We start from the raw sequence: 22314 nt of genomic DNA on the forward strand, positions 1-22314 counted from the left end.
AAACGTCTGTTTTCCAGTCATCTTAGCTCGTGTGGGGGCTAATTATTTCCGGGAACAAATGTGCTGCGCCCGCGGCCTAGCATACGTTATTATCAAGGTTGTTTTAGATGATAAATAGTCGATCCAAACAAAGAAAAATTGAAAGAAAAAAAACGTTTAAAAGGTTAAATATATGAAAAAGGACATCTCAACCACTCCTTGATGTCTGCGATTTCTGCATCGCGACCCTTGTTATACTAGTAGTACCATGTTTCACTCATAAAATCCCCCCAAAATCCAGCTGTGGCCATTCACAGCTGTGTCTTGACACTCAGTTATACATGCGACATGAAGTTTTTGAACCGAAAAGAGGTCAGCACGCTATAATATCTCGTTAAAATCATGGCGTCTTTAATTATGCTCTCTCATGGTCTCACCTCCAGTTAGGGTTTTGCTGTTTAAAAAAATCTTTTTTTAAAGTGCCCTCCTGTTCAAAATTTGTCGTCCTCCCAAAAATTGAGATTTTAAGCAGAAAACACTCATGTGACCTGAAGTTCCGCTCTGAGACCCTCAATTTGGCCAAATTTCAAAATTGTCCGATATGCATGTGTGATACATCATTGGAAAACTTCAAATCTCAATTTTCTGGGGGAAGAAAAATTTTGGACAGGAGGCCATTTAAAAAAAAAAAAGTTTTTAAACAGCAAAACCCTATCTGGAGGTGAGCGCACGCGAGAGCAGAATTACAGACGCCATGACTTTAACGAGATATTATCGCATACTTACTTTGTTTCAATCCAAAAACTCCATGTCGCATGTATCACTGAGTGTCAAGACACAGCTGTGAATGGCCACAGCTGGATTTTTTGGGGGTTTTATGGGTGAAACATGGTAATATAACAAGGGTCGCGATGCAGAAATCGCAGATATCAAGGAGTGGTTGAGATTTTGTTTTTCATATATTTACCCTTTTAAACGTTTTTTGTTTGTTTGTTTTTTTTCCAATTTTCTTTGTTTTGGATCAATTATTTATCATCTAACATATCGGGTAAAATGTGACAGTAACATAAAAATACAATTTTGCGATAGTTAGGAGGTAAATATCCGTGACTTTTTTACATATGCCATTTTTTACATTGTGATGTAATTTGTTTAGAAGTTTAAAATATGCAAGTGAATAATTTTTTTAAGTCGTTTTTTTTAAACTAAATTTTAGACATCAATGAACGATTCTAAGCTAAAATGACATTTTGAAAAATAAATAAAATTACTTACCTTGTTTTCATGGCTGGGTTAAAACAAAAACGGTTGCAGGACATTTGTAAATTGGGTTTTCCAGGGTAAAACGGGCAAATTAAAAATAGTTCGGGGGCTTCATTCGCGATGAATCTGCTATGGCAGCATATAGACATATTGTTCTATCAAACACAACAGTTGTTTTGTCTTAAAATAAAGCAGTTTCATTTGAAAGGGAGTGCAAGAGCAGAAACTGCTTTTAGCTGCAGCCTCTTTATTCCGGAAGAAAAACACACCAAAAAAAAAAAACAAAATCAAATAGATTTATCAATTGGAAAAGGGAAAACAAATCTATTTACTTTTAAAGTATTTGAAAAAAGGAGGAACAAAAACAGTGAACATACTCTGATTTTATCTCAATTTTATTTTAGAAAACCAACATCATTTCAATGCCAACGGTGGACGGGGTTGCAAGTTTGACACTTTTTTTATTTCACTCTTCTTATTTTTTTTGATCCATCAAAGAAGACGGTTGCAGAAATCAGTCGTGCAGCAGAAACGTACATGGGTGGTATCAGACGATCTCATGCATTCATTCCATGTATTGCAGCCTTTGAATTTAGTGGCACCTGTGGTTGGGGAATATGTAAAAAATGTCTCATGTTACAAAAAATTTCCGAAAGTAAAATAAAAATTCAGCTGAGAAAATTACTTTTTTTAGTGGCACTGGAAGATGACCATTCACAGCCAGTGCATCTAATCTTACTGAATTGAACCTCTATTGTTGTCAATGGCAGGCAATGAGTTGGTTTTGCGGCATTTTTGAGTGACTTCCTTGTTAACTGATTGGCTGCCATCGACAGTGTTAGACGTCCAATATATTTTGACTGGGAGGGGGCGAATGAACGAATGTAACCGCGGACACGAAAGTAAGCCAAGAGCAATTGTGCACAAATCCCAAATTTTTGGTTTTATGGCGCCAGTATCAAAATAAAATCACGTGATTTTGTATGTACAGTATGAGCGAGCTACACTGTGCCTGTCAAGCAGGATTAGACACTCTGGCATGCCGCTTCCGGCCTGCGGGCTGTCAATTTTACCATCCTGATTTACAGTATGTGAATTTATATTTACTTAAGGGAAAAATAATGATAATAAAAATTTGTAAAAAGTTGTATTTGAAAGAGAAAAGGGTTGTGAAAGATCATGTTTCATAGACTTCAAAACTCAATTGACCTAACACTTTGTCATTCTTTGCGTCTCGTCCTACCATAGGGGGCCGAGCTTCATTTAAAAATAGTCATTCGAAGACAGCGCACGCTCATTTCCAAGCCGGATTTAGGCTTGGATTTTTGAAGAACTACAACAGCTGTACAGCATACAAACAGGAAGGATTGTCTCAGGAGTGATTTGTTCGAGGATTTAAGGTAATTATTATATTTTTTGTACCATGCATGCATTTTGAAACCTGAATACAATGGAAAAAAACTTGCTTGAAAAAAAATGTAAGTTGCTATGGGCAAAAATTTGTATGATATGTTAAATGTTGCTATTGATCCTGAAAATATAGGTGATTATCTCTGCATTTGGTGATTTTTGTGCATCTAGTGTAAAATCTGAAACGTTTATAACCATTTTAAGTTTTGTTATACTTACATAAAAAAATAATTAATCTGGATATTTTTTATTTTCTCCTCTGTGCTACCTGCAACTCATTATTAAAATATACAGTAACAATACTTGGGTGAACTCTTCACCTGAACCAATGGGAAAAACAGTGGCACAGACATCATTGTCACCAGCGCAGGTTTCTGTCGATTGTGGACACTGACGTTCTCCTCCGCAGACACACTTCAGAGCCTTACCTACACAAAGAAACATGTTTTTTCATACAGTAAATCTGTTTTCTTGTCAATGGAGCGTGAAACACTCACCCTGGCCGAGCAGTATAAAGACGAAAATAGCAACTAGGACGGTCTTCATTTTCTTCTGCAGTTCCTCCTACGCGTGGCTTGCTTCATCGAGCACGTAAACTTTATCCCCAAGATTCGTAGTTTGACGGTAAATCCAGTTTAATATTAACTTTGCATGTAGTGCGGGAAATTCTTACTCAACAGCAAACAGACAAGGTGGGCTAAAGAAAAAAAATACAATAAACACTGCATTTCACAATACTTTTCCTTCTCTACTAATACCTCCTTAGCTGCCAATGATGGTGAAAGACGTCCAGTCCATTTTGACTAGAACCAATTTGATATTCGTAACATTCGTTTTTTTGTTTATCCCCGTCTACAGCAGCCATTGTATTCATTTAAACTCACGAACATTATGAAAGTAGCAAAAATTAATCAAATATAGATAGTTCACTGCAAATTTGGGATTGTTAATTCAACTCCCACAGAGTTCATTTCAACACTTTAAAAGCTTAGGCGGAGTTTGATTTTTGGGGCTGGGGGGCACAACATGTTGATGACTCCATAATGCAGTGTAAGCAATAAAATTAACTTACAAGAATATTTATAATAATAAGTTGACAATGAGCGTTTTTTTCCCATCATTCTTGAGGGGAAATCTAAATCAGGCAACTTAGGCAATACGTTTCGGCAAGAACATCATTCATTGAAAATGATACGCCCGTCGGTGTCGTGCCAATGTAGTCACCCCAGTCAAAAATTGTATCCCCCGGGCGGAGCCATATGGAGGTAGATTTGTGTCTTTATTATTCAATTAAAAAAGTTGCTTCAATAAAAAAAAAAAAAAGTTGCTTCAATCAAAATATATATTTTCAACCCAAAAAAAAGTAGCTTCAATCCCCCCAAAAATTGTTTGAATGCAAAAATAAATTTGAAACTCAAAAAACTAAAAAAAAAAAAATAATGCAGGTGAAAGCTATTTTTCTTCGATTCTTTTTTTTTTTTTTTTTGGATTGAAGTAAAGTTGTTTTTGATTGAAGCAAAGTTTTTTGTTTTTTTTAATTGAAGCAACTTTTTTGATTGAAGTAATGTTGATTAATTTTCTGGCCACATTTTGACTGGGAATTTTTTTGTCTTAATTATTCAATCAAAAAATAAGTTGCTTCAAAAAAAATATATAGATTTTCAAAAAGAAAATCAATTCAGTCAAAAAAAAAAAAAACAATCATAGAAAAAGTTTATGAATGCAAATAAATATTTGAGATTGAAAAACTTTTGAAACTTTTGAAAAGCATTTGAACAGTTAATTTTTCCATTGAAAAAGTTTTCTTTGATTGAAGCAATCCTTTTTGTGTTTGGGCCATATTATGATAAGGACATTTGTGTCTAAATCATTCAATCCCCCCAAAAAGTTGCTTCAATCACAAAAAATATTTTCGATCAAAGAAAAAAAACATTTAAAAAAAATATTGTTTTACTAATTTTTTTAAAATTTTAATTATATGCAAAGCAAATGACCGTCTAAGGTGCTCGCAAAACAATTTTGACCCATTTTAAAAGTATATTTTTTTGTTCATTTCATTAATTTTGTTGCAATTTTATTGCTTTACAACTTTTATATACGTATATAGGAAAATAAATTACATGCAATGACACTTTTCGGCCACCAGGGTGGCCTGCCCCCCTTGACCGCCCTTTAAAATCCGCTGATGTTTAAAAGTTCTTATACTAGCCCACCCGAGAAAGAGTTTTGAAAGTGTTCAACAGATTTGGAACAACACTCAATATATATAAAATTGACAGAACACAAAAATACAATTACAATTAATTAATACAGTAAGAGTAGCATTACCTCAAAATAATATTACTCATGTAAAAGTAAAAGTAGTCATCCAAAAAAAATGTACTCACATACAAGTAAAAAAGTATTTGGTGAAAAGAATACTCAAGTAATGAGCAACATTGTGAGTAACTGCTTATATTTTTGTGATTTTTTTTTTTTTTTTTTTTTTAAAACAATGGTATATTTTTTCTGCGCACAAAGTTATCTATATAGACCGGGGGTCGGATAACCTTTTTGGCTGAGAGAGCCATTAACACCACATATTTTTAAATGTAATTCTGTGAGAGACGTACAATATGTTTAAAACCAAAAATACAAGTAATATGTGCATTTTATGTAATTTCAACACTTTTAAAGTACATTAAGTCTCTGAATTCGTTTTCAAAACTTATTTTAATAATAATAATTTAAATTAATTAAGGGCGGCACGGTGGCTGAGTGGTTAGCACGTCTGCCTCACTGTTCTGAGATCAAGGGTTCACTCCCGAGCGTCGGCCTTCCTGTGTGGAGTTTGCATGTTCTCCCCGTCCCTGCGTGAGTTTCCTCCGGGAACTCCGGTTTCCTCCCACATCCCAAAAACATGTATGGTAGGCTGATTGAACACTCTAAACTGTCCGTAGGTATGAGTGTGTGCGTGAATGGTTGTATGTCTCCTTGTGCCCTGCGATTGGCTGGCAACCAGTTCAGGGTGTCCCCTGCCGACTGCCCGTAGTTAGCTGGGATAGACTCCGGCACCTCCGCGACCCTCGTGAGGAATAAGCGGCATGGAAGATGAATGAATAAATTAATTAAATAATATTAAAATAGTTATCTTAATATTTTGTTGTGTCCACAGATTGATTCACCCTATGTTTAAAATGTTTCATCTTATTTCGTTGTGTTTGTGGAAAATATACACACACGTTTCAGCATGAAAAGACTGTTGTACCTACGGTTTTAAACCAGCAGGGGGCAGCGTTCGCCTCTTGGCATGCACGGGCAATAAATATTCGCATTTTAGAGCGAATAAGAAATTAGCCGTCTTTGTAGCAATGCGTGACAATGCGTGATAATTTGACTGTGTATATCAGACATGTCCAAAGTCCGTCCCGGGGGCCAAATGCGGCCTGTGGTCAAATTTCATCCGGCCCCCAGCCTCTGTCATAAAATCAATAACATCTGGCCCGCACATAGACTTAATAAATTGGTAAGCAGTACTGCTACCAGCGTATGAAGTAGCTTACACACTAAATGCTGCTCCTCATTTACCCACTAAAAGGCAGCAGCACTCTAAGCAACATTACCCCATGTCACCCTTTACTTCCAATTTTGTAAAATGGTGACAATCAACCAAAAAAAGAAAGTTGACTGCGACGGCCGACGCTTCAAGGATATGTGGATATTGGACTATTTCTTCACTAAAATACGCAACAACTGTGACTGCCTCATTTGCAAAGAGACAGTCGCTGTTTTTAAAATCTTGGGGTGGCCAAGACTAAAAGCCATAATTTCAGGTTTTCATTATATTATTGCAGTAAAAAGGCCAGGGGAGAACTATCAGAAAGACATTACGACACGACTACTGATATACTTTGGTGTATTGTGTAATATTTGATGTTACTAATGATTTGATGTGCATAGTCCCTAACTCTCCAGTCAACATTTTGAGTTCCAATTCTGTTTTATTGTGTTATGTATATATTAGGCATAAGGTGTACATTTAACTAGGGCTGTCAAACGATTAAAAATTTTAATCGAGTTAATCTTGGCTTAAAAATGAATTAATTGTAATTAATTGCAATTCAAACCATCTCTAAAATAAGCCATATTTTTCTGTAAATTATTGTTGGAATGGAAAAATAAGACAAGACGGATATATACATTCAACATACTGTACATAAGTACTGTATTTGTTTATTATAACAATAAATCCACAAGATGGCATTAACATTATTAACATTCTTTCTGTGAAAGGGATCCACGGATAGAAAGACTTGTAACTCTTAAAGCAAAAATGTGACTTTGTATATTGTGACTAAATATTGCCATCTAGTGTATTTGTTGAGCTTTCAGTAAATGATACTGTAGCGACTTAACTGTTCTGCCCAAATGCATGATGGGAATTGGTGCAACCATGACTGTGTGTGGTGGCTGCAAATGCTATATTTTCTCTGCATTGGGTACACTACAGGGTGTTAAGAAAAAGATCAACTCCTGTCATTCTTCCCCACATCGCTTCCCACAATATTTATAGTTGCTGTGGGAGAGATGACAAAGCTTTTGCCAATTAAAAGCACAGCCCCAAAGAATGCTTTTATCTACTCCACTCACTTGACACTGCCTCTTATCTCTGTATTGAAGTAAAATGACGCCATTGTAGGCTGTTTGCGGCAATGCGTGAAGGAGTCGTACTGCGAATGCATTAATTGCGATAAATATTTTCACGTTATTAATTAAAAAATAATAATTACCGCCCGTTAACGCGATAAATTTGACAGCCCTACATTTAACAAAACAAAATGAATGCATTCATTTGGGATGAAATGCATAACTGATGCTTCAACAATCTAACGATATACTGGCAAGCGGGGTGGCCAGTGGGGTGGCCAACCAATTTATAGGGGTGGCCGTGGCCACCCCTGGCCACCCCCTGGTGGCGCCATTGTCGACCACTCCTTAATGTCTGCGATTTCTGCATCGCGATCCTTGTTATATTACCATGTTTCACCCATAAAAACCCCCAAAAATCCAGCTGTGGCCATTCACAGCTGTGTCTTGACACTCAGTGATACATGCGACATGGAGTTTTTGGATTGAAACAAAGTAAGTATCTCGTTAAAGTCATGGCGTCTGTAATTCTGCTCTCACGTGCTCTCACCTCCAGATAGGGTTTTGCTGTTTAAAAAACTTTTTTTTTTTTAGAAATGCCTTCCTGTCCAAAAATTTTTTTCCCCGAGAAAATTGAGATTTTAAGCTTTCCAATGACACCCATGCATATCGGACAATTTTGAAATGTGGCCAAATTGGGGGTCTCAGAGCGGAACTTCAAGTAACATGAGTGTTTTCCGCATGGCGGAAAACATATGGTGCTTAAAATCTCAATTTTGGGGGGGTAGGGGGGGTGACAAATTTTGAACAGGAGGGCATTTTAAAAAAATATTTTTTTCAACAGCAAAACCCTAACTGGAGGTGAGAGCATGAGAGAGCATAATTAAAGACGCCATGATTTTAACGAGGTATTATCACGTGCTGACCTCTTTTCGGTCCAAAAACTCCATGTAGCATGTATCGGCGAGTGTCAAGACACAGATGTGAATGGCCACAGCCGAATTTTGGGGGGATTTTAGGGGTGAAACATGATACTATAACAACGGTCGCGATGCAATAATCGCAGACGTCAAGATGTTCTTTTTCATATATTTACCCTTTTAAACGTTTATTTATTTATTTTTTTATTATTATTTGCTTGGATCGATTATTTATCATCTAAAATATACAGTGCCTTGCAAAAGTATTCGGCCCCCTTGAACCTTGCAACCTTTCGCCATATTTCAGGCTTCAAACATAAAGATATAAAATTTGAATTTTTTGTCAAGAATCAACAACAAGTGGGACACAATCGTGAAGTGGAACAAAATTTATTGGATAATTTAAACTTTTTTAACAAATAAAAAACTGAAAAGTGGGGCGTGCAATATTATTTGGCCCCCTTGCGTTAATACTTTGTAGCGCCACCTTTTGCTCCAATTACAGCTGCAAGTCGCTTGGGGTATGTTTCTATCAGTTTTGCACATCAAGAGACTGACATTCTTGCCCATTCTTCCTTGCAAAACAGCTCGAGCTCAGTGAGGTTGGATGGAGAGTGTTTGTGAACAGCAGTCTTCAGCTCTTTCCACAGATTCTCGATTGGATTCAGGTCTGGACTTTGACTTGGCCATTCTAACACCTGGATACGTTTATTTTTGAACCATTCCATTGTAGATTTGGCTTTATGTTTTGGATCATTGTCCTGTTGGAAGATAAATCTCCGTCCCAGTCTCAGGTCTTGTGCAGATACCAACAGGTTTTCTTCCAGAATGTTCCTGTATTTGGCTGCATCCATCTTCCCGTCAATTTTAAGTCTTCCCTGTCCCTGCTGAAGAAAAGCAGGCCCAAACCATGATGCTGCCACCACCATGTTTGACAGTGGGGATGGTGTGTTCAGGGTGATGAGCTGTGTCGCTTTTACGCCAAACATATCGTTTTGCATTGTGGCCAAAAAGTTCAATTTTGGTTTCATCTGACCAGAGCACCTTCTTCCACATGTTTGGTGTGTCTCCCAGGTGGCTTGTGGCAAACTTTAAACGAGACTTTTTATGGATATCTTCTGAGAAATGGCTTTCTTCTTGCCACTCCTCCATAAAGGCCAGATTTGTGCAGTGTACGACTGATTGTTGTCCTATGGACAGACTCTCCCACCTCAGCTGTAGATCTCTGCAGTTCATCCAGAGTGATCATGGGCCTCTTGGCTGCATCTCTGATCAGTTTTCTCCTTGTTTGAGAAGAAAGTTTGGAAGGACGGCCGGGTCTTGGTAGATTTGCAGTGGTCTGATGCTCCTTCCATTTCAGTATGATGGCTTGCACAGTGCTCCTTGAGATGTTTAAAGCTCCGGAAATCTTTTTGTATCCTAATCCGGCTTTAAACTTCTCCACAACAGTATCTTGGACCTGCCTGGTGTGTTCCTTGGTTTTCATAATGCTCTCTGCACTTTAAACAGAACCCTGAGACTATCACAGAGCAGGTGCATTTATACGGAGACTTGATTACACACAGGTGGATTCTATTTATCATAATCGGTCATTTAGGACAACATTGGATCATTCAGAGATCCTCACTGAACTTCTGGAGTGAGTTTGCTGCACTGAAAGTAAAGGGGCCGAATAATATTGCACGCCCCACTTTTCAGTTTTTTATTTGTTAAAAAAGTTTAAATTATCCAATAAATGTTGTTCCACTTCACGATTGTGTCCCACTTGTTGATTCTTGACAAAAAAATTAAATTTCATATCTTTACGTTTGAAGCCTGAAATGTGGCGAAAGGTTGCAAGATTCAAGGGGGCCGAATACTTTTGCAAGGCACTGTAGGGGGAAAATGCGACAGTAAAAAAAAATAATACAGTTAATCGATAGTTGTGAGGTAGATATCCGTGACTTTTTTACAGACGCCATTTTTTTCATTGTGAGGTAATTTGTTTAAAAGTTAAATATGCGAGTGAATAATTTTTTAAAGTCGTTTTTTTTTTTAAACTAAATATTAGACATCAATTAATGATTATAAGCTAAAAATGACAGACATTTCAAATGATAAATATAATTGCTTACCTTCTTTTTATGGCTTGGCTGAAACAAAAGCGGTTGCGTGACATCTGTAAACGGGGGTCTCCAGGGTAAAACAGACAAATTAAAAATAGTTCTTTTGTTGTGTGATGGATGCTTTTATTTTGGCATAAGGTAGTACTTCCGCACATACGCGGAGATTAAGGGTGGGCCAGGGGCATACCCCCCCCCTCGGTGGCCAAACATGTCATTGCATGTAATTGACTTTCCAATATATTAATTTAAAATTAAGACTTTCCCGGTAAAATGCTGTCTACAGTAGTTGTAAAGCCATGAAACAAATGACAAAAATGAAATATATTTTTATTATGGGTCAAGATCATTTTTCGAACATATCATGTAACGAGACGGTCATTTGATTAGCTTAACCAAAAAACAAAACAAAAAACAAACAAACAAAAAACAACAGAAGATGCAAGATGGATATACGAATTTTTTTTCAAGCCCAGAACCAAGGATTGAAGATGTGGACCATGAAACGCCGGACAGCACCGCTCAAATGGTGAGCGAAGTTTCAGTTTGCCCTACTAAAGACGTGAATTGTACAACAAAAAAAACGCTCATTTTCAACGTATTATTCTAAATATTCCCGCTGGAATATTCAGTCAGAAAAGGATGCGATGTCTACTTCACCACTAGGTAGGACAGAAAACTGACACATGCTAATCGTTTGTGTGGACTCTAATTGCTGTATCAGAAGCTAGTTATAAACGCAAATCCGAATTGCTGTTTTTCAAGATGAAACTGATTTAATTTCATTTTTATTTTAGTTTCATTCTACAAGTGATGGTGTCATGAGCGACGGAATAAAGTCAGCAAACCACACGGACGTCTGACGTCATCATTTGGGCGCTTAGCTTGCTGTGTAGCTAGGACTTAGCTTAGCTTATCTTGGCGAGGACAGTACAATAACGTATAATACATGTTTTTGGATAGTTATTTTGAGATTTTGGGGTACTTAAAGGGTTCTGGATTCACACGGAAATTCGGGTTATGTCGCCAGTGTAGGAACAGAATTCGTTCGTAACCCGGGGACTACCTGTACAGTATCTACAAAACGGTAACAGCGCAAATCAGGTGGCGAATCAATCATTCGTACCCTCTCAGTCAAATGGATTGCACGTCTATTGCCGTCATTTGCAAATAAAGAGATATTAGGAAAGTAAAAAGTATCCGCTATAACAGTATTTTATTTGTTTGTCTTTAGCCCAGTGTGTTTGTTTGATATTGAGTCAGACTTTCCCATACAAAGTTAATATTAAACTCGATTTAACGTCAGTATTCCAATATTGGGTAGTATAAAGTTCGCATGCTCAATGAAACAGGCTACACAGAGGAGGTACTACAGAAGAACATGAAGACTGCGATCGTTGCTCTTTTCGTCTTTTTACTGATGGGTCAGGGTGAGTGTGTTGCGCTCCATTCATAAGAAAAGAGATTAATGAAAAAAATATTTCTATGCATAGGTAAGGCGCTGAGGTGCGCCTGCGGAGGAACTCATCAGTGTCCGCGAGGGATGGAAACTTGTTCCAGTGACAGTGATGTCTGTGGCACTCGTACTTCCATTTCTTTAGGTGAGTAGTTCATTGAAGTATTGTTGTACAGTGATCCCTCGCTACTTCGCGCTTCAAACGTTGCGCCCTCAGTCTATCGCAGATTTTTTTCCAATTAAAAAAATGAATAAATACAGATGAGCCGTCCCGAGCCGATCACGTAGTCTCACTCTCCCTCCTGCTGCTCTTTGTTGGTCAGGCAGTGCACTGGAGTTGCTTATTAAAGTTAAGGATGATTGACAGACATCAAGGTTTGCTCATGCCACAGATGCCTGGAAGTCGAAGCTTCAAAGCGCCACATGCGTCAATCATCGTTTAACTTGAGTGAATTTGAGTGGACTCACTCAATGATGCATTTAATATAGACAAATGTTTTTCTACTTTATTCTTGTTTAAAAATTCGGTGGGACAGTAACATGTTTAAAACTTATCATAATTATTACATTTGAAGTGCTTAAAAACTGCGACGGTGAAAAATGTGACAGTAACAAAAAAAGACAATTAAGCGATAGTTATGAGGTAGACAACCGTGACTTTTTTTACAGACACCAATTTTTTTCATTGTGACAGTTTGTTTAAAAGTTTAAAATATGCAGGTGAAAAAATGAATAACGTTTTGTTTTTGTTTTTTAACGAAATATTACACATCAATTAACGATTCTAAGCTAAAAATGACAGGTATTTTGAATAATAAATATAATGACTTCCTTTCTTTTTATGGCTGAGTTAAGAAAAAAAGCGGTTGCGTGACGTCTGTAAACGGGGGTTTCCAGGGTAAAACGGACCAATTAAAAATAGTTTGGGGGCTTAACGCGCCATGAATCTGCTATGGCAGCATGTAGACATATTGTTCTATCAAACACATCAGTTTTTTGGCTTAAAATACAGCAGTTTATTTTAAAGAGGAGTGCAAGAGCAGAAACTGCTTTTTCAGTCTTGTCTGTTTTCCGCCATGTATATATGTAATATATATATATATATATATGTATATATATATTTTTTTCAATAAATGTTTTTAAGCTCTTTGAATGTAATAATTATGATAAGTTTTAAACATTTAATCATTCCACAGACTTAAAAAAGTAAACACCCTATCCATTTAAAAAAAGAAAAAGTTAAAAAAAAAAAAAAAAAAGTTTTACTAAATGCTTCATTTAGCGTCCACTCAAATCCGCTCCAGCTGCTCACTTACACACAGTGAGTTGCCACAGCAATTGTTTAACAAGTTAAACAATGAATGACGCATGAGGCACTTTGAAGGTCGAGTCTCTGCCAAGATCAAAGCTTAACCGTCTGTCAAAAAGCAGAGAGAGGGAGGGAGGGAGCGAGCGTGAGGCAGCTCGGGACAGCTCATCTGTATTTATTTATTTATCTATTTTTAATTGAAAAAAAGATCCACGATGGACTGAGCGAATTTTAAAGCACGAAGTAGCGAGGGAGCACTGTATGTTATTGTTTCGAGGTTTTATTTGATTTATTTAAAAAAACAAAAAAGAATCTATCGAAAATACTTATTCTCCTCCCCAACTCCAGGGGGTGCTGCAGCACCCTCAGCACCCCATCACCAACGCCACTGCCAAATATACAAGGAATTAACCTGAAAAGGCCCCAAAATCAACAGGAACTAGGCTGGAAATGCCTGAAATGTTCCAAAATTTACAGCAATTGAACCGTAAATACCTTAAAATGGCATAAAAGTGACCCAAAATTAACTCATTTCCTGCCATTGACAACGTGAGATGTCCAATTCACTTATAGAAAAGATATTTTCTCAGCTTAATTTTTAGTCTTGGAAAAATGAAACGTTTTTTCTTCTAACATGATATGTTTTCTGTATAGGTTTTGTTTCCCCCAAAAGTGGCGTCACATTTAAAGGCTGCGTTGCACCGGCGTATTGCCGGGTAACTGATGGGTCTAGACGTTCCTGCTGCGGGACTGATTTTTGCAACTTTTGATGTATGTCATCAATTGTTTACCTTGATGGATAAAGAATAAAAAATTAAGATTTTGACGATCAATGGCACAGGTTTTGAACAGTGTTGTTTTTTTGGCAGCCCTTAGTCTTTTGGACAATAACACTGATTAGTATTAGTCATATTTTTGTGATCTCAATTTGTGTTTGTCTTTGTTTTGTTTTTCTTGACGAAAACTCAAGACTAATTTCGTGTAGTTTCGTGTCGTCGACATTTTCTAAAAATGTTTTCGTCTGGAAAATTGAAAAATAAATAAATAAAGGTTTCCAACTATTCCAATTGAACTTTGCCAGTTGAGCACATATTGTAGCATCTACCAGGACAATGCCAACTTGGTGACTATACACACTCAGCAGAAAACAGTACATTATTTTCAATTAATTATAGCCACCTGGACGTTTCAAACTGTATGTAAAAAAAGTTGCCTGAAGCCCCTTTCACTTATATCCTGGTAAATTCCCTTTTAAGGTGACGCAGTATTTAGCCGTGTCATGGCTTTACCACATGGGGAATTGTCCCGGGAATAAACCTGGTTGTATGTGTGAAAGTGGCTTGATTTATCCCGGGCTGGCGTCTCGGCCAAATCGAGTTTAATATTAACTTTGCATGTAGTGCAGGAAAGTCTTGCTCAATAGCAAACAAACACACTGGGCAAAGACAAACAAATAAAATACTTTTATACCGGTTACTTTTTACTTTACTAATATCTCTTTAATTGCAAATAACGGTGATAGATGTGCAGTCCATTTTTAATGAAAGTGTTCGAATGATTGATTCGCCACATAGTTTGCGCTTTTACTGTTTTGTAGAGTCTCATACAAAAAATAGAACATTTCGTTTACTAACATAATATGTACATTCTTTACAACAACCATACTTACGGACAAATCTTGTCCAAGGATCATATAAGCATAACATTACAACGTAGGCTTCAGCCCGAGACGTCGTGCAGCCATATGAACTGGCAAGAAAAAAATAAACCATGTCGCAAAGCGACCACAAGAGTTCGCTGTTGTTGTTTTTTTGTTTTTTTTTACAGCCTTGCTGTAAAACTTAGCAAAAGGCAGAATGCTGTCTGAGCGGGACATGTGCGTTAATTGCGTCAAATATTTTAACGTGATTAATTTAAAAAATGTATTACCGCGCGTTAACGCAATAATTTTGACAGCCCTAATATATATATATATATATATATATACATACATACAGCATTGGCCAAAAGTTTGGAGACACCTCAAAGGTGGATACTTTAAAGAATGTAGAAAACAAAACCTGTTTTCAATTATTTCACATTTTTTGCCCTTCCACATGTTCGTTCATAGTTTTGATGTCTTCAAACGCAAAATGTGTGTCCAAACTTCTGACTTTCGTTTCAGTCTTCAACATGCTTCTCCCCCCAGTCCCACAAATGTAAAACTCCGCCTATAATTACAAACTCTAACTATAAAAATGTACATAATTACACATATTATAAAGGCTGGTTACAACCTGTAGAAGAGCTGGCTGTCTCGTTACCTGTCGGCTTTTTTTTTTCGCGACATGTAGTGCTGTAATTCCAAGTGCTTCCTTGTTGAATTGGATGTCGAGTATATAGCGGTCGACAGTCTTTCTGAGCCAGCACAGAGTTTGCAACGCACGGCGATATTTTTGTCATCTTTACTGGACGGATATGTGAAGTAATGGCTGTATCTCCAGTGAGCAAATGCAGCCGTTTGTTGTATCTCTCCTGCTCCTTTACTGTTAGCATCCTGATAGCTAGCAGGCTATGTTGTTGACCGCCGTGGCAGACGGCGCGCGCACAGGCAACATGGTTTTACACGTGACCCGTTTTTTACCCCCCGATGACAAAACGTGAGATGTGATGTCACTCCCAAACTCAAGCGCAGTATTTTCTTTTCAAATGCTCAGCGTACATGACAACAATATTCTTCATTCTACATACAGTATGAGGCAACAACAAAATAGTAACGCACAGGCACCGAGGAAACTAACTTTAATCAGATTACTGGCCAGTAACTGACAGATTACTGACAAGATTGACTGACAGATTACTGACAGTAGTAACGCGTTACCTACATCCTACATCCTTGGCAACCCCATGCCTACTCATTGTTAGCCGGGATCGGCTCCAGCACCTGCGTGAGGATAAGCGGTTCAGAAAGATGAATGAATGAAAACTTTACAGTACTTTTTTCTCCACTCATTTATTTGTAAAGTAAATCCATGCCATTCATGAACAGGAACTCGTATCAGTTGCACCAGCTAGACGAGCAACAGGTAGCTGACTCGGAGCTGGACTTCAAAAAGCAATCACTCCATGATGCGCAGCCTTTATAGGTTTCCAGAGCTGAGGGAACAAAACATTTATTCCAAAAAAGTTTTATTTTGTTCTATTACAGAATTAAGTGGCTTTTTCCCCCTAAGAGGACAATGAATATGTGTAAAACTGCAAGGCTCAGGTATTATTCATCTGAGGAAAAAATGACAGACAACACAAAATTGCGAGAGAATGAAGGTATATCTACGTAGGAAAAAACATTTCATTGCAAAAAGAAAGAAAATAAATAATAATTTTTACAAAGAAAAAAGTTCATGAAAAATTAAGTGAATTTTTACCAAATGGTTTTTGGGGGTTCTTTTGTTGTTGTTTTTAAGAAAATTTTTGGGAGAAGAAAAAAGTGCAATTAAAGCATTTAAATAATAATCACCGGAGGAAAAAAATATTTTTAATTGTATTTAGATGCATCTACAACAAATGCCTTTGTGAGTATAAAAACTAGTGATGCACGATAATACATTTTTCAACCGATATCGATAACCGATAATTTCCTGCCCCTTCCACCCGATAACCGATAACGTCACGCCGATAATTCTATTCAAATATGTATGTAAAATTTTAAAGTATACAAAGATCAAATGTTACTGTGCAAAAATGTAATTTAGTGCTATTTTTTTCCACATCAAATGTGAACAAGTAATAAATTCCAACATCTAAACAATGGCAATGACATTGTGTAATGGTAAGATTTTGGCAACAATTACTTCAAGAGTAAACACCCAAGTTGCACAAAAATGCCTTTAAAAGTAAGCCATTCCTAACATATATCACATTACTACACTGCAAAAACACCTCCTTAAAACTAGCAAAATTCGACAAAACTGTTGATTGCGCACATTTGGAGGCTAAATTAAGTATATCATTATCGGATTGGCATTATCGGTTGAATTTCGTTTCATCTGGATTATCTGTGTGACGTCATAATTGCCATTATCGGCCAATAATTATCAGTGACCGATATTATCGTACATCTCTAATAAAAACCCTTGAATGAACTACTTACAGGTGTAAGGCATGTGGTAAGTCGCACAGACATCGTTGAAACCTGAGCAGGTCTCAGTAGATATACATGTACTATGTATTCCTCCGCAGTTACACACCAGGGCCTCACCTAGACAACGAAATATGTTTTTCATAAAGATGTTACAGTTGAAATGACATACGACACTCACCCTGGCTGATGAGCACAAAGACGAGAAGAGCAATCTGGACGGTCTTCATCTTGTTTAGGATGTGGAGTTTCTCCTCTTCGCTGCTTTATATGCAACTTCGTCCCCAATATCTTCCTTTCGGGGTGTGCCAGCCGATTTAAAATGAATTTGGCATGTTTTGGGGGAAATTACTTTCTTACACAAGAGTACACAAAGCCAAAAACACAGCATTACGCAATGAAGGGATGACTTTTGGACAAAGGACCCCTGGAAATTGGACAAATTGACCTGTAAATGATCTCAAAATGGAGCAAACTTTTGTGTGCCCTCAGGGATGGCTTCTTGAGATTTTTTTTACCCTGGGTCTACTCATTCTTTTGTTGTCTACAATCCATCTTCAGGGAGGTTACTTTAGTTGCCATGGGGACCCAACACATTTCACATCTTAAACTTACAGCCAGTGGGCCAATCGCGGCACAGTACAGGTAGTCGCCGGGTAATGAACAAGTTCCGTTCCTACGCTGGCAGCATACCGTAATTTCCTGAATATAACGCGCACTTTTTTCCCCCAAGATCAACTTGTAAAATCATGGTGCGCATTATACACGGGTACATGGATGGCGACACAAATATATTTTTAAATATATATATATAAAACTATTTTTTTTATTGACACAGCCATGTTGTGTTGAAGAAACGTATGCAGCGATCCGTTGCCGACCATTACGGCACGTGACATTAACTTTTTTTTTTTCGGTAATACTTCACTCTGATCGGCCGAATAATTTCGTCCGTGTTAAATTCTGCTTTTTTCACTCTTCATAAAGCACAGAATTTAATTTCTTGAACTCATTTGAGTCAACGTTTATTGCAGCTCCGCAACTCAGACCATAAAAAACGTAACACAACACAGACTTCCTGTGTCCGTCAACTATATCTGTCCCTCGGGAAACTTAAACCCAAATAAAAATAGTTCCTACTGTTACTGTCGTGTCGACAGCGATGAGCTCTCTCGGATTTCCGACTTACGTTCTCACTTTCATTTTACCGTATCAATCCATGGAGGAAACATTTATTCATCATGTTGAAACGAGCAAGTTATACAGCAGCCTTTAAAAGAAAAGTCACATCTGTTTTGTTTTCTCCTGGATTCTGGTAAGTTCAAGAAGTTATCAGCTTATTATTATCGTACATATTGTCAGTTTACGGTAATGTTTTGAACTACCAATGTGCTATGCTTGTGCTGTGTTTCACCAGTCAGTAAAATGACATTTCTGTGTCTGTACATGAGCTCTGTTTTCTTGTATTCTTCTATTTATTGGTGCTAAAATTAGGGAGCGCGTTAAGCACAGGTACAATAATTTCCCCTAGATTTTACAAGTAAATTTGGGGTGCGCGTTATACACGGGTGCGCCTTATATTCAGGAAATCACGGTAATCCCAATTTCCGAGTAAATCGGAATTGACCCTTTAAGTAACCCTAAATCTCAAAATTGCTATCCAAAAAGTCCATAAATTTTGTATTTTGTTTTTATGACGGAGGATACAATGCCCTCTGGTGGCAGCATTGGGTCTGGTTGGTCTGTCAGCTTGTATGACTGAGCTGAGTAGCAGACTCGTCTGACATGGATAAAAAACAGCTGCGCTCTGGTTTGGCCCACATAAAGCTGTAAGTTGTTTTAGCTAATATATGTTTGTGTATACATTTGTAATTAAGGTTAGAGCTATAGTTTGTGGAGTTATGTGTGAGCGATTTGCTATAAGAATTGTAAATACGTTAGCATTTAAAGCATTTAAGATAGCGGACTGTTACAGCTTTACAAAATGTCAAAAGTGAAAGAAGTAAAAAGCTTCAAAAACCACAGTTACCTTGTTTGCTGTCTGTCAAGCTGAACAACTTCACATTTAGTGAGGACAGAAAACATCATATTAATAAAATTAAGTAAAAAAAAAAAAAAAAGATAATGTGAGGTACAACAAGGTACTGTTTACGTGATTGGAAAAAAAAAAACGACAAAATAGCGGACGAGACTCCAGCATCGTAAAGTCAAAATCACCGAAGTCGAGTACGTCGTAACCCGGGGACTACCTGTATTATGCAGCCCCTTACTCAATATGTTGTTAACTACTGAGATGAATGTTTGTGTGTACCCGTTTTTCTTTTTAAATATTAATCACTACAGAACAAGCTAGCATAGCTCAAGCTAAAGTCAACTTTCAACGATGCTTGTCCATCTGTTAGCCAAATCGTCTTTGATTTAGAGTACTAAAAATTGTCCAAATCCTCATTTTTTAACTTCTTGATAAAAAACTTTGTTTCTTTTGCATTTCATTTCTTTAAAATTTGTATTAAATAAACAAATGCAGTAAAAAAAACAACAACTTTACTCTATTTTTTGTTTATTATTTATTTATATATTTGTACAACCACCATATACACTAATATACTATATGCTACCTTGCTATAATTAGTAGGGTTGTTCCAATCATGTTTTTTTAAAATAAATCCTCAAGATGGCATTTACATTATTAACATTCGTTCTGTGAGAGGGATCCACGGATAGAAAGACTTTTGACTTTGTATATTGTGACTAAATATTGCCATCTAGTGTATTTGTTTAGTTTTCAGTAAATGATACTGTAGCCATGCCCAAATGCATGATGGGAAGTGGAACCATGACTGTGCGTAGTGCTACCAATTGATATATCTTCTCTGCGTTGGGAAATAACATAAGGTGTTAAGAAAAAGATCAATTGCTACCTTGCTTCCCCACATTGCTTCCCATGATATTTCTAATTGTAGGGAGAGGGATTGTAAGGCTTTAGCCAATTTAGCGAAAAAGGCTCCAAAGGCTGCCAAAATTCACTCTACTCATTTTACACTGCCTTTTATCTCTCTATATAGGTAAAACGGCGCCATTACAGATTGAGCGCGACAATACGTGAGTGGGTCGTGCAGCGCATGCATTAATTGCATCAAATATTTTAACGTGATACATTTTTTAAAAAATTAATGACTGTCGTTATCGGGATGAATTTGATAACCCTACCTTAAGCCTAAACTAAAGAGTCTGGATGAGTGTAACATATTATGTCTGTAACGTTAAATACAGTTAGAAAACGATTTAATTAAAAAATATATATATATATTTTTAAAAAAAGGCGTGGCCGATATTTTTTTGCCGATTACGATACTTTGGAAATAACGTGATCGGACCCGATCGATCGGCATATCGATCGGGACATCTCTAGGTATGACCATTACAACTGTTGGAGTACTTTTGAATTTATTAATGGTTTTGTTGCATGATGATGGAATTAATCACATTTAATCTCATGCAGTTAATCGCAATAAAAATTGTAATCACTGGTCAGCCCAAGTTTTTTATTAATACAAATTTAATATGCACATTTAAAGCCATTAAAAGCATAACCTTTTGTTTGTATGTAATTCATCCCTTTGCGTGGTCTCCCTTATTCGCAAACTTTTTTGATATGACGCAATAGCCAGTTTAATATTAACTTTCAATTTTGGGTAATTGTTACGCAAAAGCAAATAAACCCGCTGTAGGTTTTAGATGATAAAAACAATGCCACTGACTGAAATCAATGAATCGGACGTCTATTGAGTCAATTCATTGAGACTCGTAAGACTCAAGTAAATGGTTTTTAATGTTGAAACGACCAAAAAGGACAAACCCATAGTCAGTCAATGTTTCTTTTTAATGTTTATCCATCAGGGTAAGTGCAGGATGATATTCATCAACATGAGGTTTATATGTTGCACAAGTCAGAGGTGCAGCAAGATGCTGTGGAGACGCCAGGATTATTCAATATTCTGCATTTAAACAGTGAACTGCAGCCTTTAAAGTAGCTGGGACCTGCGGGCAAAAAAAAATATACAAAGCAAGTTGGATTTTTTGAAGACAAAACAAGTACTTTTCTGTTGAGTAGAAGTAACGTTTCAGCAGTTAAAAGTTCAATTTTAGAGCTGAAGTGTGCATTTTCTTGTAGACACAAGATACATTTTTGTGAGTACTACAATAATTAAGTTGTAAACTTTAAACAAATAAAAGTGTAATATGGAGGAAAAAAGGTTTTCAAGGGCCTCATCTAGGAAAAAATGAGTTAATTTTTTTCCTAAACTCATTCCATTTTTGCCCCTCCATTTTTTATCCTGCCTGTTATTGATCAAGTAATAATTTTGCTTTGTTGTAAAGCTCTGACGACCGTTAAGATTTTTGTAAAGGGTTATATAAAATTTGACTGAATTGAATGTTTATTTTGTTTTGTTGTAAAGCTCTTTGACGACCGTTAAGGTTTTTGTAAAGGGCTGTACAAAATTTGACTGAATTGATTTTTTGTCCAGATATTTGTGTTGTGAAAACTTTTTTTTTTTCTTCAAAGGTAAGGTAGGAAAATACTGTATCATGGTTTCATTTTAACAGAATGAGGTCAAAATCATTGTAGGAAAAAAAAGATTTTTGTGAATTTATATTTCATCCAGGACAACAGAACCTTTTTTGTTAAGCTTTTCGTGTAAAGCAAAACACAAAAAAAAACAACTGGCAGTCCAAAATTTTGCGTTTTGTAATCAACCTGAAAACACACACACAATATAATAGTTTTATAAGCAAATACATTTTCCGAAGTTTTTTTGTTTGTGGTCACAAGTGACTTTTTGTCTCCAAAAACTTGACGAGGATGTGCCAAAATTCACGCACTTGTAACTGTTGAATTTTAGTAGCAAAAAAAAGGAAGTAAAAAAATAAACACCCTTAGAACAAAAAATTCATTGCAAACAACCAGTGTTGTTTTCGTCAATGATGAAGATAATTGAAATAATTCGTCAACGAACGATTTTTTCATGACGATGACGTCACGACGTGCTAAAAACATGTCTTGGGAGACTAAAACATAACGAGATGGATGCCAGTTGTCGGGAAAGAGATGAAAATTTGCCAAAATTTCC

The 22314-nt window shown here is 36.8% G+C and overlaps 2 long non-coding RNA genes across 2 annotated transcripts; both read right to left on the bottom strand.

The window, feature by feature from the left end:
• Positions 1-1619: 1619 nt before the first annotated feature.
• Positions 1620-3283, bottom strand: LOC130909793 (uncharacterized). Its single transcript, XR_009061802.1, has 3 exons — positions 3150-3283; positions 2973-3080; positions 1620-1844 (listed from the first exon to the last, which is right to left on the bottom strand). It is a non-coding gene; the product is annotated as an uncharacterized LOC130909793 (long non-coding RNA).
• Positions 3284-13716: 10433 nt separating this feature from the next.
• On the bottom strand, positions 13717-21074 carry LOC130909391 (uncharacterized). The gene is made up of 3 exons (XR_009061749.1): positions 17364-21074; positions 17195-17302; positions 13717-16200 (listed from the first exon to the last, which is right to left on the bottom strand). It is a non-coding gene; the product is annotated as an uncharacterized LOC130909391 (long non-coding RNA).
• Between the last annotated feature and the right edge of the window lie 1240 nt (positions 21075-22314).

Source organism: Corythoichthys intestinalis, chromosome 21, assembly GCF_030265065.1.
Source record: "Corythoichthys intestinalis isolate RoL2023-P3 chromosome 21, ASM3026506v1, whole genome shotgun sequence".
NCBI lineage: Eukaryota > Metazoa > Chordata > Actinopteri > Syngnathiformes > Syngnathidae > Corythoichthys > Corythoichthys intestinalis.